At 44.7% G+C, this 15,785-nt stretch overlaps 1 pseudogene; it reads right to left on the minus strand.

The window, feature by feature from the left end:
• Nucleotides 1-5,628: 5,628 nt before the first annotated feature.
• Nucleotides 5,629-5,748, minus strand: LOC112478779 (annotated as a pseudogene).
• Between the last annotated feature and the right edge of the window lie 10,037 nt (nt 5,749-15,785).

The raw sequence follows: 15,785 nt of genomic DNA on the forward strand, positions 1-15,785 counted from the left end.
TGTGTTGTAGTGAATGATAAGTTGATCATTTTCTCTCCTCACTTTGATAATAACAGAGTAAATGACTATCACAAGGGGAGGAAGGCCCTTCAGAAGAGACCCCTATCTGTGCATCGTCTAATGCACAGCTCCCCTGAGTGGGGCTCCCCTAGGCATTTGCCGCTGGTGGTGAGCATCAGTCTCCATGGTGAAGGTGACCTGACCCATCTAAACAAGACAGCCCGCTGATAAAGTGACCATGAAGGCTAGAAAGTAGTTACTCTCTGAAGTGGCATATTTTCGTAGTTGGTCGGTTTTATAACTCCATTTATACTGAACTATTTTAAAGAAAATAATAGACATAATATTCTACTCGTGCTAAACTTTAGTTTACATCTCTAAAAAATAGAACATTTTTTCTACATACTACAACCAACAAGAATTGATAATGCCTTAATATCATCTAATACCCAGTCCATGTTAAAAATGCCTGATTATTCCCAAACTGTTTTTTATATTCGATTCATCCAAACCAGGGCCCTCTTCAAGATCATGAGTTGCATAAATCTCTTCGGTCCGAAGAGTCACTTTTATTTTCACATGTCAAATTTAAAATTTTTCATTTCCAATCCTGACTTTTTAAAGGGTCGAGAGTGTTGCTCTCTCTCCTAAATCAAGCCTCTATCAGTGGATGAGGCCAGCAGAAGCTGCTTCCAGATGATTCTTCCAGAGGTGCTCTTTTGCCTTTGGCAGTGGCAGTTGGCTTGGCTGTTCATTGCTGGCCTCCATGGTCCCTTAAGAAGTTGACTAATGGCAGTTCTCTAATGTTTACAGCGATGAGACCTTTTCAAGGGTTGGGAAGCCATCTGGTGACTGAGTGAGTTTGAAGTCTGCCCTCTAGAGTTCATAGTCTCTAGTTCACAATCTTTTTAAGGGGTGGTGTAGGATCATTCACACAAGGTATTCGAATGGACTACAAGCCTAAGTTTCAGGTTATAATAATGTGGGTATGTCTTTAAGTCTTTCCACTACAATTTTTAATCTATATCTCTATCCAAAAAAAAACTTCACGTTTCTTTAAAATAGGCAAAGCTCTACAAGTTTTTGTGTTTTTGTGTTTTTAAAACTATAAATGGAAGCAGATTTGGATAGACTTGCTGTAATTCAAGAAACAGTATTCCAAAAAAAAAAAGAAACAGTCTTCCAGGTATGAGGCCCTGTGCAAGCCCTCACGCAATACAAAGATAAGTGACCACCTGGTTTCGGCCCTCAAGAAGTTGATAGTCCAGGCTGGAAGACACAATTATACGCAAATGTTGTACAAGACAGAATGTTGAATACTCTAGGATAAAAGAAGGTAATTCTCACGTATGAGACTCGAGAGAATGTTGAGGAAGGTGTAGATTTGAGCTTGGAGACATGTGGGAGATATGGGCTCCATGAAAACATGGACTTTCTGTCTCAACCCTTAAAACTGCCTGGCACATGGTAGACACTTAATAAAAGAAAGGCATTTGGAGAGGATAGAAGTTGGGCCAGGGTGGAGTCTTGCATGTTATACTGAGGACTTTGGTCTTGATTCTGTGGGAAAAGGGAAGCTGTTGAAGAATTTTTGAGCAGGGAAATGACATTTGTGCTTAGGAAGATAATTCTGGTGTCTGTGCATAGCATGCATTGGGGAGGCTGGGAGGCTCTTATGAGAGGTGTGATGGCAGGGAAGATAGATGATTGATAGAAATGTCAGTGACGACGTCAACATGATCTGTTTGGGCATGAGAAAGGGGAGGACTCCATGATGATCCTGAGGTTTGTGGCTTAAACAAGACAGAGAATCAGGTGGAGAATGAGGACAATAGTTATTTTTCAACACCTTGAGTTCAGTATCTGTCTAGAAATGGAGTTCTAGAGGTCAGGAGAGGAGGAGTCAGTGTGTTGAAATCGAGGACTATTGTTTCAAATGTCAGAATCTATAGAGCCGTGTGGAGTGAACCCGTCGACATTGCTGTCTTCTCGCAAGGATCTTAACGCCAGCCTGCGTAATCGCATGCCTGAGGGCTTGAGGCTGCCTGTCAGTTTCTGGTGACAGCTACGAGGCTGGACTGAGTGTACCTTCAAACAGTAATGGTGTTCTCAGATGGGGATGCTAAGGGATGCCCAGGTAGCTGGTAAACATTTTTTCTGGATGTGCCTGTAAGCGTGTTTCAGGAAGAGGTTAGCATTTGAATAGATGAACTGGGTAAAGAAGATAGCCCTCACGCATGTGAGCCAGCATCACGCAATCCAATGAAGGCCTGAATAGAACGAGATGAAGGAAGTGCAAGTTTGCTCTTTGCTTGAGCTGGGACATCCGTCCTTAGACATCGGAGCTCCTGGTTCCCAGGCCTTCAGACTTGGACTGGAACTATAGACCTCTAGCTTCCCTTGGACTTCAACGTGCATGAGGCAGATAATGGGACTTCTCAGACTCCAATTATGTAAGCCAATTCCCGTGATAAATCTTTCTGTGTGTCTATCCATAGTCTATTGTTCTATTTCTCTGGAGAATCCTGACACTACAGATAGGATTGAGCTCATGAACTTTGTTCCCAGTGCGTCTGTTCTTTTCCACATACCAGGACATCATTTTAGCCCTAGGCTATTATTCATTCCAAAGTTTTTGGTTTGGCCTTTCTAAGAACCCACTTTTCCTACTTTATTCTTTATTTGGGAAAAAAAAAAAAAAGTGGGTTTTTTTTTTTTTTTGGCAGATTCTTTAAAAAAAAAAAATGCCTAAAATTTCACTTTTGCTACTTTAGTATTCACAAAGATAGTGTTATAAATCATCACCCTAAAGAATTTTCCCACTTGCATTAGCCACATTCAGTAGCTTATAGGGATAAAATATGACATCTGTGTTAATTCTCTCTTGCCGGTAAATCGAACTTTCAACACCTTCCTCTTTACCACCTACATCAGAATCTTCTTTTGCAGTCTCGGTCCCAGTGTCAGGGCAGGTGGTGGTATCTCGAAGACCCCTGCTCTTCAAGACTGTTAAGACTCCCTAGGCTGGCCAGTCCTCCCACCCTTCAGATTCTCCTTTTACTGTTTTTCTCTACTAAGGCCTCTAGGATTCTGTATTTTGTTTTTACAAAGGTTGCATTTCTCATCTAAGTCAATTTTGTTTTTACAGAGGGAAAGACTGAAGCTCAAAGACACTTAATAATGAGCTCTGTCACAGATAGAATGTGGCCGAGCTACACTTAATCCATGTTTCTCAGCCTTCTGGTTTTTCCATTATAATGCAGCTGGGAATATCTTTCAACATGGTGATTCTACGATCTTCCTTTCCTAAGCACAAAGTCAGAATCTGCCTCTCACAACAGAAATACCTTGTAGCTGCTCATGGGATACTGGTATCCAGAAATGAGTCTTTTGCCTGGCTCTTTTTAAAATGTAGCCAACTTTAATAGACTTAGCAGCTGGAATATTCTCTTTGGGGGCTTTCCTCATTTACTCATCAAATTTTTAAAACAGTTATGGCTGCCTCAGAGCCAGCTTTTAAATCCTTTCCACCCTCTTTCATCTCAGCTACAGAAACAGCTGCGTGTACAGCTTGACCAACAGCAAAAGTACAAACACTTCCTCCTCCTCAGTTTTCCTTGCTATTTTTAGTTTTATTCCTATTCTGGGTTTTCTTTGGCTTTATGTAGCTGTTATCTGGGTCAGTTGACCCATGCCCTCAGAAGTGAAGGCTTCATCTGAGCCCTTTAATTAGAGACCATTTATTCCAGCTTTATCCTCTGCTCTCTTTTCTCTCATTGCTCTTTGGCTAACGTGGTGATGGTGGTTATGACTTTCTTTCCACAGTACCTCTCTGGTTGAACCGACCATCACGTAGCTGTAGCTAATTAGGAAGAGAGGGAAAGGGGAACAAAGTTTGTACGAAGGTCTCTGGGGAGGACTGGTAGGCCATGGAGACTTGGCGCTTTCTCCAGAGATTACCCAAAGATTTAGGCCATTTTAATAAAATACTTTTCAGCTTTCAGTCCTCATTCTACCAGTTACCTATCACTACCCCAGTAGGTAGACGTGGAATAAAATGGACCGTTTCCCACAGTAGGTCAGTAACAGCCCTCAAAAGGGTATAAGTAAGAACAAAATGTCAGACTTGGAAGGAATCCCAGATTCACCAACAGGGCCCTCATCGTTCTCATGAGGAAACCAAGGTCACAGAAACAAGACAATCATTTTTAGCCTCCATGTCCATTTCCTAGCCGGTCTTGTCCAGCCTAACTAGAACCAAAGGAGAAAGAAACACACGTGAGAGGACCTGGGTGGCAGGGTGGGTTTCAAGCCATTTTGAAGGGACAGTGAAGCAAAGGCTGCAGTGGGAGTCTGTCTCTTAGACATGAGGGAGAGGAGGGACAATTCTTCACAGGAGAACCCCTGAAAATTGATTTTGCCACTACTACAAATAGCTGCCATTGCAAGTACACACTATTGACCAAGGACTATTCTAAACGCTATGTATTTTACCTCACTTAAGCCTCTTGACAATTCTGTGATGTAGGTAAAATTACTATCTCTTTTACAAATGAGAAAACTAAGGCCTAAGATAAATATTTTGCTCAGGGTCAGGCAATTGGCACGCAAGAAGGCCAGCATTCAAAACTCAGGCCGTCTGCCTCCAAACCTGTGCCCCTAGCACTATACTGACTGCCTCCTAACTAAGAATAGAGTTCAAAAGAGGAGAAGATATACATGAAGATGTTTAATACATGGATACTTAAATCGAAAATAACCTAAGCATTAACAATTGGAGAGTGATTAACTACATAGAATATAAATTAGTGGACTATAAACTCTTAAAACAATAAATGTAATGATTCTGTCACATTGTGGAAAGTTGTGACATATATGAAAAACAATGTGAGGGCATAATACCTCCACCGTGATTTACATACCTGTGACTAGAAGGAAGCAAAAAGTCGAGGTATCCATATGAGGATATATAATTTTCTTTGGAGTTTTTTATTGTCTCTACTGTTTGCGCAATGAAATTTTTAAAATTGTCTCTTTAGTCTTTATAATTCTATAACCAGTAGTCTGTGGCCTAGCAAAGTTCTGGTAACTACTTTCCTTCCATCCCCAGTATTTAAAAGTCTTATACTTCATTGTTTCTCCTATTCTTTTTGTATGCCTTTGGTGTAAGGTAAATGAGAAACGATGAAAGTAACAGCGCTGAGTGACATTAAGATAGAATAATAATAAAGTTTTACCTTGAAAGTTGCCAAATAACATATTGCCTAGTTTGGGCGAATATTTCATATGCAAACAAATATATAAGAAAACACTCTTTGTAGCTGACTAGTTCATACAGGCTATCATTTTTCACAGTTTATAGAGCCGAAGTCACTAGCCTGCTTGAGAGTCAAGAATCCGGTGTGGCCTTATTTATGTTCAAGCGGTAATGCAGTAGTGCCTGCTAGAGCCACTAGGTGGCCGCCATGCTCCACATCTGACTTCCTTACTTTGCTGGAATTGCAGGGCCAAGACAAACTTACTCATTTTATGTTATTTTTTTTATTTTTCAGGCAAGGCAACCCTTGGTTGACCTCACAGATTGCAAGGACCTTGTCAACTTACAATCCCTTATTTTTTTATTTTTTACGACTACAGCACCTAGTCTTCCTAGGTGGTCTCCCCATCCAAGTCCTAACCAGGCCTGACCCTGCTTAGCTTCTGAGATCAGATGAGATCGGGCTTGTTCAGGGTAGCATGGCTGCAGACCTGCCTCCTCATTTTATACTAATCTCTAGCAGATCAACATTGGCGGACAGGACAGCACTTACTTTTTCAGATGGTTCATTCTCATTTTCAGCATCATTATTATTTTGTCCTTATATTGTTACAGGTCTGCTCTCCCAACCAAATTTACCATTCCTTGAAGGCTGAAGCCACCTTGTTTCTACCATAGGCTCTTGAGCTAGACTGAAAGCACTGAGGCAGTCAGTAGGGAGAGAAATGGAGAGAATAGATGATTGTTGAGGTTTCCATCAAAGGCGGAAAAAAAATAGGTCTGGGTTAAACCCTGTGTCCGGGATCAGAGGCAAGGGTAGCAAGGACAAGAAACAGACTGAATGGGAATTCAGCTGCAAGAGGAAACCCAGGGGACAGTAAGCCATTGGCAGCCACAAGGGCACACACGTGGCAGCCCTTCTGAAGTGTCACGCTCATGCTGTCACAGCACCAGTACTGGGGACTGGGTCACTCCAGGGCCAACCCACAAAGTTAGGAAGCCACTAATGAAGCTTTGAAGACCTATTCACAGGGACACTCACCAGAGTGGTGTGTCATCGTGGCCACAAGTGCAACCCAGACCCAGAAGATGACTCTTCTGTTGTGAGGATTCCAAAGTCTGTGACTAATGCTAATTAACCCTGACTCACTGTAGCACGGAGCTCAGAGAGGTCATTGTTTCCGCTGAATCGAGTGGGGAAACTGAGGCATGGAGTGGGGAAGCAGCTTTGCTCTATTAGTCAGTGGCATCAGGCCACAAGTTTATCATTGTCCTGCTCAAATGCCCATGAGACTGCCCTTGATAATCAGGCGTAAACACTTCCAACAGAGCTGCCCAGAGGAGGAGGAGAGAGGGACCCTTCCTCAGAGCTGTTTCCATGCCGAGTAGAGCCGTGGAACTAGGGACTCTCAGCTGCGAAGATACTTAACAACGCCCATCTCCTTTCCCGCTTCCGTAATGAGGAATCCGAAGGCCAGAATTGGAAGCAACAGCCAAGGTCGCATCAGTGCTCAGTCCTCTTGCACTACAGCGCCAATGACAGCGGAAGAGACTGTCACGTGAGAGTTACGGGCACTGGCTCCACATCTGGTAGTCTGGGTTCGGATCCTGGATTCATTGGTTACCAGCTTTGTGCTTCTGAGCCGGCAACTCCATGCTTCAGTTTCTCCATCTGTAAAATGAGGGTAATGCTAGTAAGCTATGTCATAGGAAAATTTCGGGAAGTAAAGGAGATATACGAAGTGCTTGGAACAGTGTCTGGCACATAGTAAGCGCTCAGTAAATAGTGTTCTTTGGGTTTCTTTTTAATGCCTATGGCACCTGGTATTTCTAGGCTGTCATCCATCTAAGTACTAACCAGGTCCAACCAGTAAATAGATACTTTTAAAGTATTTTTTAAATTAGGCAGTCCTTAGCTGCACACCTGACCATTCAGCCACTATATTGGCTTCAGCCCAGTCATCACTGTGGCCAAGTTGTTCCAGTTTACCTGGTCTTTGGGTCTTCTGAGGGAAGGGAGCACATACCAGAGTTTCTTCCCCACATTGCCCTCACTCTGACTTGGGCTCTTTTTAGCCCAGCAGCCTCCGTGACATCATCAGACAATGCAGGTACTGTGGGCTCAGCTCCAAGCCCAGCTCGAGAAGCATCGGGAAGCATCTCGGGCAACAAGACACAGACCAAGATAACCACATTCCTGCCAGTCTCTTCGTGCCCTGGCTCCAGGCCTGGCAAGCCCACCTTCAGAAGGTGGTGGTACGATGACGACAGAAAAGCTAATTACAGTCATCACCCTGCTGGGACGAGAATACCAGCTTGTTTGTCCAGCACGGCTTACCTGAGTCATCCGTCCTTTAGCCTGTAGCCACCGGGCCTGGAGTGGGACCAGCAGGCTGCCAGGAGTCTGGAACACCTTCTGCATGCTGGACCTGGCAAGTGGCAGCACCTCCTGCTTGTCCTCCCCTCAGAAAGCAAGTCGAGGCAGTTTGGCTCCAGAGACATAGCTCCAAAGTGAGTGAAGCCTGGCTGGAGACTGACAACAGACCCAAAGCCCCAGGTCCCATTCTGGGCTGAGCGGAACCAGAGCTGACCCTTTGGAAAATCACTTCCATGGATCAGAGATGAAATGAGGAGGTAGCGAAAGGACAGAGTGGCAGCTTCCTCCCCCTCCATGCCACCTACCACACCACTAAGCCGGTTCCTGTGCCCCACTCAGGCACCACGCCCTACACCCACCCTCATGGTGCTCCCCAGGCCCACCCTGTGGTTCTGCAGTAATCCAGGCTCAACTCCCACTAGCCCAACCTGGGGGTTTTCCAAAGTAAAATAAGGAAGAAAATAGGTGCTATATTTTACAAAAAAAAAAAAAAAAAAAAAACTTTTAAAATTAGAATAGAATTAGAAAACAATTTTTTTAAAGGTATAAACAATGAGAAAGTCCCCTACACCCTCTCTGACTCACTGTGTGGGAGAAACAAGAAGCATATGACAGAGGCGAAAAGCTTGGGCTCCCTCCGTGGGACCAGGCGGAATTGAGGTGATTTCCACGGTAGGGACCATCTGTGGCACAGCTGACAAAGAGGAACCTGCGAAGGCCAAATGGGGACACCTGTGGGTGGGACAGGAGACATAGGCAGGAGTATTTTAAGGCAGTAAGCCTGTAGGCCTGGGAATGCGGCTCTCTCTCTCTTCAAGAAAGAGAGCAAAAGAGCCCCATAAACAAAGGACCGGCCAAGACGCCAGCTTCCCAGGGTCTAGGGGACCTGAGGGGGGATGGCGTCAGGCCCTGCCTCCCCACGGCTGTGAGCATCTCCCTCTCCCTCTCCCTCTCCCCGCTGCAGATCCCCAAGTAATTGGAGGCTTGTAGGTGGCACCCCCTGCCATGCAATCTGTGCCCCATTAAAATTTTCAGCATTCCTGTTGCCACCCATCACCCCTCATGCTTTCAAGTTTGGCGGGAAGTGAGGCTGACGACAGACTGTCCCCCGAGGAAAGGGAGAGGCAGAGGGGTGGAGGGAAACCCAGTTCTGGCCTTGCTGACTAGAATAGTGACCTCATATTCATATGACCGGCTTTCTAGTTAACCTGCCAACCTAGGGTGACTCCCAGCCCTGACCCTTACACCGGCCTCGTAAAGGATATCGTGGGTCCTGGTGCGCAGCGGGCAACGAAGGGCTTCACACAGCAGAGGTCACCTCAGGGTGGTGACCCACTGAAGAAGACCTGTGCCTTGACTTCCCCAGGACGGGCCCTGGATCCTGTGACTCCAGAAGACTCCTTCATCGCCACACTTTCTGAGGGAAAAACTGGGACATGCGGTCTAACGAGTAGGACCAAGTTCATGAAAATGATATGAACATTTAAAAGCAAGCCTGTGCCAGAAATGTTGGAGCACACGGTCTTCACATGCCCAGTGCTCAGCACGCAGAGGGCACCGGGGGTGCTGACTGGGTTGGGGAGCCCGGCCATCCCAGTGCCCCAACTCTGGCCTTCACCCTGGTGACCCTGGGCAAGCCAGTCTCCATTTCATTCCCCATCTGTCCAGTCGGGATAGTAACACCTATCTTATTTGTTCACAAACAACTTACGAATGATGCCAGGAAGCCTTTGGAAAAAGTTCGAAAGTCGATCATAGACACACATACACTCACACCACATGAGGCGGACAGGTTACATAAGGACTTGATTTGGGGATTGGAGGTGTTGCTGCAGGGTGGGGGCGTTGAATAGGGGTGGTGATAGTGGTATCTGAGTCAAGAACGGGGAAAGAACAAAAGCGAGAGATGGTGGTGGAAAGTCAAGGACCAAGGAGAAAATCCTGAGAAATCAGCCTGAGATGTTCCAGGGCTGTGGTTTGGAAGAAAGTAGGGAATGAGGTGGTGACCAGGGCAGAGGACATCCTTTCTCTCAATGGCCTACGTTTCCCCTTCCAGGATGCCGGCAGGCCTGCAGTCTGTGCCCGGCCTGCCAACTGAGGAACAGGATGTTTAGGCCCAGGGCCTGCACCCTGTTCTCGAGCTGCTGCCCGTTGAGACAGAAGCAAGCAGCAGAGGCCTACGCACTGTAGTGATGCCAGAACTGACACCAACTCTGCGGAACAGGTCACCACATCAAGGTTTTGGGCCATCTGAGGCAAGTAAGACAAGCCTTTGAGAATTCTATCTGAGTTTTGCTCCCTTGACTCCCCAAACGGGAAGTTAGTGCTGCCCAGGGTCCCCAGATCTTTTGGGGAGTCCCAAAGGGGTGCTCCATACGTGTCCATGAGCCAGTCTGTCACAGGGCATCTTACATTAGGTTCTTTGTCATACTCTGGGTGCCCTGAGAAGTTGGTTTACCTGTCTATGTGGGGACAATAACCCCCTTCCCAATTCAGTGCTAAATATCATTAGTGCACCCCAAAGCTGCAGTGCATGCTCCAAGTCTCCCAAAGTCATTTGCGGATGGTTTGGTTAGCTTCTTGCCTTTACCTTCAAACCATGGGGGCCTGAACCTAGACCAAGGATCTGATAGGAAAGGAACACCTATTGGTCAGCCCTCCTCTCCGTGGAGATCGTCCCTCTGCCTTTTCCTTCGGCACCCTAAGGCCACCCTAGCTTCTTGGAGCCAGCACACATCTGGCATTTTCATTTCCTTTCCTTAACATTGCCATATCCCCAATATCAAGTTCAGCGCTCTTTCCTGAAACAAAGGAACAGGGAGCTCTTAGCTATTCTGAAGCTTTATACAGGACAAGCTTTCCGAGGAGAAGCTGGTTTGGATCATCCGCTTGGACTCTGAAAAATCTTAGGACTGAGTTTCAGCAGAGCGCAAAAGGGTATGAGGAGTAAACAAGAGGAAGTGCGCCACTGAGCACCAAAAAAATGTGAAATCCTGGGTAAGATAACCTGTGATCTCTCAGAGCATCTCAACTGCTCCATCCACCCTCTGCTCCGTGGCTCCTCCAATGGACTGTCTCCCCAGTACTCAGCACAGTGCCTGGCGCAGACAAAGCGCTCGGGAAATATCTGTTGCTCAAATGAACAAGCAGATGTTTATGGTTGGTGTAGGTGTTTGGAGGTAGAGCTCACTTTATCTTGCAACCCTGGTGTGGGGATGAGGGGTTCTGTTCTGCCACCTCGAAGAACCTACTTTGATTGAGATCTGGAGGGTGTGATTTGCCCTCCTCTTGATGAGAATAGGGCAGAGCAGTGTGGGAAGAAGAAGAGGAAATTATCTAACGGCTGAAAAGGGGAAATTTGGGGCTACGTTTAGGTTGAGAAATTGAGAGGCGGGCCGTGTGCCCCAGTAAGTATGTGAACTGACTATGGTAACTTTAGGAAAGTTTTGACATAACATTCCCTTCTTTAGCTCCTCTCTATCTCATTTGATAATCTCGACATGGGACGGGTAAATGAGAGCACTTACATATATGGAAGCTCTAGAGTTTGTTTTTTATTAAAAGAGAGGTAATTAACCTTTTGAGGAGCTTTATCACACGTGCATTGTCTCCTCTGATCCTATCACAACGCCACAGAAGTAAATAAATAGGCATTAATCTCAACTTCCTTTTATAGATGAGAAAAGTGAGACTTGCAGAGTCAATGAATAGAGTAAAGACTTTAACTCAGGTCTTTCCAACTCTTTCTACTATATTTTATGTGTTATCAATTGCATTACAACAGGGAATTAAAGAAAAAGATAGTGTGAAAGCACCTCATAAAACATAAACCTTTACAGCTACATAAAATATTTTTTAAATTGTGATGCAGCTTATGGGCACGGCTACTGTTGATCCATATGAATCTTTCTAGCAGAGAATGAGCTGTTTGTATGACGAACAACCTCTGGGGGACGGGGAACGGTAGCAACAGATTTGAAGTCACAAAATCTGGGATTTAATTCCAATTCTGCCCCTATTAGCTTTGCAACAGTAAGCATGTCCTTTTGCCTCTCTGAACTTCAGTTTTCACATGTATAAAACTTAGATATTAATTATGCTGTTACCTTTATCATAGCATTATAAGATTTAAAGTGAGGTGAGATACTATTCAAATGAATATATATAAATATGTAAAAATATATAATTTAGATGTATAAATTATAACTGTTATTTTGCCTTTGTTTTTATCTTGTTTTATGGTGGCGGGATGTTGGTGACGGGCAGATTTCCCTAAGAGTTTCTAAGGTAGTGGACCAGTCATCATCCACCTACCCTCTTCTTTCCTAAAAGGACGCAGTTTTTCTTAGATTTGTGGGTAGGATTGTGTGTCTACTCTCCAGCATGGGAAGGTAAGAGATCTACAGCCCCATATCTGTTGAGGGTATGTGTTTCCTCGTGGGCAGAAATGGATGTGAAGCCCTTGTCGGCTTCAGGATGGGGATTTTGCAGGTTGGGTATCCAAGGACCTTCGTGGTCTGGGCTTTGCTTACCCTTCATGCAACAAAGAATGACTGTCAGGGTTTGGGAATGAGCTCATAGAGAGAGGCTTCTTAGAAAACGTTTGGTATGAAAAATACAACCTGGTCCTTTTGAACTAAAGAAAAAAGGAAATTTTTGCATCCTACGTCAGGCTGGGAAGGGACTCAGCTCTCCAAGTGGGTGGCAGCGTGAGAGCGTGTCAGTTTTTCTCTAGCTGAAGGCCTGCGACCCTCTGGCAGACAGGGGCCAGAGAGCCTTGGAGCCGTGAGTGGTGCTCCAAGGTGCCTTCCCCTGACAAACTCTTTTTCTTTATAAGAATATTTCTCCCATTTTTTTCCCCTAGCCCAGACTTTTGCCCAGCTCTTCTCCCACATGACCCCAACCTCTCGGATGTTTCTATTTGGATGTCCTGCTGTCACCTCAAACTCAATTTGACCAAAAGTCACCTCTTGTCACCTCTTGTGTCATCATAGTTACCCCAGTCACTCAGGCTGGAAACCTCATGGCCAGCTTTAATGTCTTCTTCTCTCTTGCCACCATCGATCGGTCTCCAAACCCTGTTGCCTGGAACCTCTTGCATCTCTCAGAGCCTCGTGGATTTCCTTTCCCGCTTGTACTGCCCTTTCCTGTCCCAGATCCTCTTGTCGTCCTGTCTAGATTGCTGTCCAGGATGGCTCTGCCTCCAGACTTAACTCAGTCTGACCTATCTTGCATACATTCCTGCCAGACAAATCACTCCAAAACGCTGTTTTTCCAAGCCACCGTTATTCTCAAATTCCTTCAGCGATTCCCCACTACCTGTGGAACTGGGGCCTTCCCAGTCTGATTTCAACAACCTGTGTAAATTTAAATTCCAGGAGAAGAGTCTGCTGTAGCCATGCTGGCCTATGTATATACTTCCCGAACAAACCCTACTCAGCCTCCGTGCGTGTGCCTTCCTTTCTCCCAGGAGTGAAATGCCCTTCCCTGCGTCTCTCTCCTTGTCTACTCACCCTTTAAGACTCAGCTCTAATTCCAGCTTCACACCAGCTCACACGATTCATTGTCCGAACCCCTGTAGTATTCACTGCCTGTAACACACATTTATTTCTTGCTCGCTTATCTTGTAACATCTTTGCTCTACTATAGTAATTGAGAGTGTTGGCTCTGGATAAAAATGAACAAATAAATAAAAAATAACGTGGGTTCTAGAGTGAGATTCCCTGAGTTGAAATCTTGACTTTGCCATTTTTTAACAGCGTGACCTCAAGTAAGTTACTTAGCTTCTCTGTGCCTCATCTGTAAGTTAAAAATGCTAATATTATTTACTTTATAAGGTTTGATGTGATGATTAAATATCTTAATACACAAAATGTACTTTAATCATAGAATTATCATGTAATCCAGCAATACTGGGTATATGCCCCAAAGAATTAAAAGCCGGGACTTAAACGGACACTTGTACATCGGTATCCATAGCAGCATTATTTACAATGATCAAAAGGCGGTAACAACACAAATGTCCATCGACGGATGGATGGATAAACAAAGCGTGGTCTATCCATGCAATGGAATACCATTTGGCCTTAAAAAGGAGCAAAATTCTGATGTATGAGCGTGTATACTATCACATGCTATAACATGTATGAACCTTGAAAACGTACTAAGTGAAAGAAGCCAAACACAAAAAGAGAAATACTGAATGAAACCGCCTATTGCAAGTACCTGGAATAGGCAAATTCATAGAGATAGAAAGTAGAATAGAGGTCACCAGGGCCTGGGGGAAGGAGAAATGGGGAGTTACTGTTCAGTGGGTACGGAGTTTCTACTTGGGATGATGAGAAACTTCTGGAAGTGAATATTGCTGATAGTTGTACAACTCTGTGAATTCCCTTAATGTCACTAAATCATACACTGAAAAATGATTAAAATGGTAACTTTTATGCTATGTACATTTTACCATAATTTAAGCCTCTTCCTCACCCCCAAATGCTTAGAACAATAGTCGGCATATAGTAAATATTCAATAGTTATTAGCTATTATTATCATATCTTTGTTAAAGCTTAATAGATGTCGAAAGGAGAAGGTGGCAGTGGTTTGGGATCACTGTGATGCAATGCTAGACCACACGATATTGTCAGTGCATCTGGAGTTGACCACGCTCAGGAGAATTGACCAGTATAAGTCAAATCCCCTGGAAACTGATCAACCAGCTCTCCAAATACACATTTTTGAAAGCTTTGGAGGAACAAACTGTTGTCTAAAGTTCTCTTAGCATGCAGAATCAGAGGCCAAGGGTCAGGGGCTTTTAACCGCTGCTGGCATTGGGGACTGGTCTCTTAGGGTCCCCTCACCCTCCGCAAGATGGCTTTTGCCAGCTCATACACTGCTCAAGGCACCCTCTCCCCCAGATCTCTCACACCAACTAGTTTTCGCTCTTCAATGTTCTTTTTCAGAATCGCAGGTAAATTTCCCCATGCCTACACCCTGATAGAACATTCTGTCTTTGGGCAAGTTACAAAAGCATTAATTCACATATAAGCCCTTTTAGATTTAGCTGTACACCTTTGAGTGGTCTTCAGGGGGCACCCAAGCCTTCATCAGTAGCACATTTACAAACCTCTTTCAAGAGGGAATACTTTTGCATCTGGCCGAATTGTTCATTTTCATTTCTCTGGGATGGTTCCTATTTCCACCTTCCTGAGGATACCCCATGGGTACACTCCACCTACAGTCCTCCTTTACTGGTCATCGCTCCTAATATTACTTGGTGTATTCACTCATTCGACAAGCATTTATTGAGTAACTACCTGGGTCAGACATCGTACTAGGGGCTGGGGAATACAACGGTGGGCAAAACCCACATCTGCCCTTCGGAGCGTACAAGCTAGTGGACCAAAGATGACCATTAGGCAGTGAGATTGGTTTTCTTACAAGCGTGCGGAATTAAGGCATCCAAATGAGTCCTCCCCTCTAAAAGTCACAAGGGATGATCCCCTCCCTCCCTGCCTCTAACAAAGCAGCCACTGCTTAGAGGTTTTGTATGTTTTTATTTGTTTGTTCTGGTTTTTAGCTTTTCTCATGAAATAGTTTTGAGAGCCTCTGGTGTATTCTTTGGAATAACCTCAGCGGTGGCAAAGCCGCAAGTAGTTTGTAGTAGATCTGACTTTTAAAAATAGTTAAAAGGCCTTCAGAGTTAAGTCTGGCAAATAATTACTGTAATAAAGCTAGGCAATAACATCGTGAATAGAAAAATAAGAAAATAAATGTGACTCTCTGGAGACTGATTCCTGTTGTGCTCAAAAAACTGTCTCTGGAAGTGACTCCAAAACTGGAGAGCCAAGAATTTTTGGAGCCACAACGGCATCACTGTTTAGCCTTCCAAAGGTGAAAAGGGCGACACGTATTTGGATGTGAAGTTCCAGAGAATGGCTGGGTTGTTACACTCCACAGCCCTTGTGCTCCTTTTAAAATGGAGAGCTCCTAGTTCTATTATTTGTATAAAAAACAATCATTATTATGAACTCCCAAGAAGAGGAAGGGGCCTTAGGCAGCATCTCCCCAGCCCCCAGTCTGTGGCCAGCCTCACTGAGGATATTTTAGTGCCAGGGTGGCAGCTCAGCCTCAGGTGCTGGGGCCTGGATTCAAAT

This window comes from Pteropus alecto, unplaced genomic scaffold (genome assembly GCF_000325575.1).
Source record: "Pteropus alecto unplaced genomic scaffold, ASM32557v1 scaffold22, whole genome shotgun sequence".
Taxonomy (NCBI): Eukaryota; Metazoa; Chordata; class Mammalia; order Chiroptera; family Pteropodidae; genus Pteropus; species Pteropus alecto.